Here is a 4,228-nt window from a genome sequence, read left to right as displayed (position 1 = left end):
AACGCGTTCCGTGGAGCGCTCTCTCGGCGCGGTCATTCATGGCGCGCGCTCCAGGAGCGCATAATGGATACGCGGCTTCATAAAATTCTTAGGATTAAATGTGGACGAAAATTGTAATTGGAAAGCACACTGTGAAATGATAGCTGGCAACATTAACAAGTCGTCTTTGCTATAAGGAGGTTAAGAAAAACTGTAACTATTTATGCTGCACTAACCGCATATCACAGCTATGTTACCTCAGTTTTGCGTTATGGGATAATATTTAGGGGTAACTCCACCAATGATTCAAATGTATTTCTTGCACAAAAAAAATGTATAAGAGCACTATGCAATATCGGTCCTCTTAATTGATTATGTAAATCTCAATTCAAAGAAAAACGACTGTTAACTCTGACTAGTTTGTATATATTTGAAATATGTATGTTTGTAAAAAAGTACGTCGAATTTTTCAAACCTACCAAAAACAATTCACAATTAGGTTTTAGGGATCCTACTCGCTTATTGATGCCAAACTGTAGGTCAAAACTTATTCAAAATAATGTTAGTGTGATGTGCATAAAGGTATTTAATAACATACCGAAAGAAATTCGTGAAAAGCCTATAAATTTAATGCGTAGGTAATTAAAAATGTGGTTAACAGAGAGATGCTTCTACTCAGTTAATTAATTTTTTAGATGACAAACATATAAAAACATATTAAATTTCTTTCTAATTTAATTATGAAACTGTGATTAAACATGTATTTAAAAATATGAAATTTGTATGCCAATTGTTTGGCGAATTGTGTTGACTATATTATTGTTGACCATGTGAACTCTGTATTACCACAATTCAAACGAATAAATTATTATTATTATTGTTATTATAACAAATATTTAGTACATTCGTCCCCAAACTTGTACAACCGGAGCGTAGAAACAAGGGTTACTGGGTCGATAGCCCGCGTCTGGCGGTACACAGAAGGGTCATAATTGTTGGTAAAGAAAATTACATCTAAGTGGCATCCTACTAATATTATAAATGCGAAAGTTTGTAAGAATGTGTTTGTTGCTCTTTCACGCAAAAACTACTGAACCGATTGCAATGAAATTTGGTACGTAGATAGCTGAACAACTGGAAAAACAGCTCACTGAATTTGGCCCCACTTAAATTAAATTTCAATTTTTACAATTTCAATGGCAGAAATTCAGAAAATAACTCATGCTTTTTCAGATACACCACAGCCATCTCCATCTGTACAGCTAACACCTAACAAAACATATCCGTTACATAATGGCACTAAAAATTTATTATATACAAGCTGTTCGCCTCGGCTTCGCTAGTGGTACATTTATGCATGCAGCTTTCTAATGATGAAAGAATTTTGAAAATCGATCTAGTAGTTTTGAGTTTATCATATTAGAAACAATCAAACAACTTCCTCTTTATAATATTAGTATAGATAAAACGCTGTGAAGGCAACGAACGCCTTGAAACAACGATCTCCTCGTAAAACAAGTTTGGGATATGATAGCACTTCCCATGAAGGTCTTATCAAGGAATATCAAATCCCAGATCCTGATAATGGTTTATATGTATAATAAAACTTGTGACCACTCCCCTAATAATATCATTTTAAATTTATTGTCAACTAGCTGCGCCCCGCGGTTTCACCCGCGTAAGTCTGTATCCCGTAGGAATATTTAAATAAGATAAAAGTTACCTATGTGTTATTCCAGTTGTCCAGTTGTCCAGTTGTCTAGGTACTAATAACTAAGGGGGAATGCCCATTTTTGGCCATGCAGCGCCCAGCACTTTGGTAATGTAAAAAAAAAATCTTGTATTATGTTTATTAATCGCGTTATTCGTTTAACAAACAATATGCCAATAATTTTTACAAATAAAAAGTACTATAAATATTAAAATTAATTAACGGCAATGCGTTAGGTATTGGTACAACTACAAATACCTACAAGTATTTTCTTGTGTTTGATTTTACGCGAGTATTATATAATTTAGAAATTAAAAACTTTTTAACGGATTTTACACGCGATTTATTCATTATATTGACCCGACGTTCCTAACACTTTACAGAGAGCGTGGTCTCCCCGTGACCTAATTAATTAATAAAGTTTTAATTTCTGAATTGCCAAGTACTAATCTCGTAAAAAACCTTAATCGATTGTAAATTGAACGACCACATTACAATCCAATGCTTTTCTTTTGCAATATCAACATTATTCAGATTCTTTTAAATAATTACTACGATTTTAAGTATAAAGCAATCGGATTGTTTGTGAATTCACCAAGTAGCGCTTACCATCAGGGAACCCACCAGCTCCATTGCCGGCTGTGACATAAAAAAAAACAATTTATTAAGCAATTTTATTCTTTATGTAACATATTATCATCTACATATGTTTTTACATGTGTAGATGGTAGTGCACCTATGGACAAAATGGCTATGGCCGGTGGGCATCCCATTGTATGTCACATTTATATTTTTTTTACACGCTTTTTATTAGCTTCACCTGTATGTTTGTATGTTTGTTTGTAACCGACTTCTTTGGGCGCGATTTTGACCCAATTTAAACGGCCAGATTTCGTTCAAACTTTGTAGATTTATTGAGGACCGATGACAATACACTAATTTGATAAAATTATTCCATTTTTCAATTTGCAAAATACGATTTTTGTTAAAGCGTGTTTTATAGTTTTTTTAAACTATTATTATTAGTAGTTAAATCCATGTATCCTATATATAAGTTAGGATGTTACAAGTGTTGTATGACCATATTATTTAAATAAATAAATACATACTTAACCAATGCGACATAAGCGGCAAGCGTGCAGTCTAGGGATGGCGATCTGAGATCGATTAATCGAAAAATCGATCTATTGGAGCGAAAAATTCGATCTTTTTTATCGACCCTATGCATTGAATCGGATCTCAGACATCCTAAAATCGAGATACGATTTTTCTGTTTTGGTATAAACCATACAATTAGTTGAAGGCCCGTATTACAAGAGTGATGCCGATTAATTACTCAAAACCTCGCGAGATGACTGTATGTGTAGTCACCTTCGCCTCACTTCTCATCAATAAAAAAAGTTAGTCTTAACTTTATGCTGTGAAGTTAGATTGAACGATATTCCGTTTCTTGGTAATTTATTGAGTGACTATTTAAGAAATACTGATACTAGCGAAAGAGATACAAATTTTGATATAGTGTTTGTTGCGAAATACTAACTAATTGAGAGTATGGAAGTAAATCGCTTCTTATTTTTTACTTTGATTTGATGCTATTGTTGTAAACTCAATGGTAAATTTATAAACTCTGTGGGCCAGCAGCGCCATCTTTAGTTTTTTTTTTCGTTTATGTTATTCGTTTCGTTTATGTATTGTGTATTTTACGAAAGGTGAAGTTATTTTCGTGTTGAAGGAAAAATCGTATTAACCTAAAAACATGGCCAAGCAGGCAAGGATAGAAGTCATAACAATACCCATCTTTGATGGTGTAAATTATTCAAGCTGGAAGTTGGGGTTACTCACACTGCTCGAATACAAAGAATGCAACGAGCCCGCTATTAGTATGATGCCCGATAAATGTGAAACAAATTGGAAGAAAATGGATTTAAAGGCGAGAACTATAATAATGAGTACGATTTCTGACAAACAATTAGAATATATCAGTGAGAGTTCTACAGCATACGAAATGATGAAAAAGTTTGATGATATGTATCTAAATCTACTGCCATGCAAATAAATTAAATAATATGCAGAGGAACAATTTAAGACAATTGACTAATTACGACAATATTGAGGATTTCTTTGTCGATTTTGAGAGAAAAATAATGTAAATTCAAGTTAGGAGAAGAGTGACGTTTCTTGTGGCAGTAGCGGGGAGTCGAGTGGGAGGAGTCTATTGTCAATATAAGCGCTTGCGAGCTCAGTCTGGACACACTTCGCGTTGAAGCCACTTGGCAAGAGGAACCTCTGCTCGTTGATATAGTCAACCTGTCTTTCTTGTGAATTTCAAGTATGAATTTTAGTTTAGTTTGATTTCCTTTTTGAAATAATTAGTAAATAAGCTAGGTGTATTTTTGTGAGTTTTTTTGTTTATTTCCACTTCTGGTTTTCCTAAAAAATATATATATATTAAACTAACCGTGTATGTAAGTAATTTAAATTTACGTTTAAATACGAATAATTAATAAGTAAATAGTGCTGGTAGTAAATATGGTAATG

This window comes from Zerene cesonia, unplaced genomic scaffold, assembly GCF_012273895.1.
Source record: "Zerene cesonia ecotype Mississippi unplaced genomic scaffold, Zerene_cesonia_1.1 Zces_u003, whole genome shotgun sequence".
NCBI lineage: Eukaryota > Metazoa > Arthropoda > Insecta > Lepidoptera > Pieridae > Zerene > Zerene cesonia.
Note: the sequence above shows the minus strand (reverse complement) of the source record.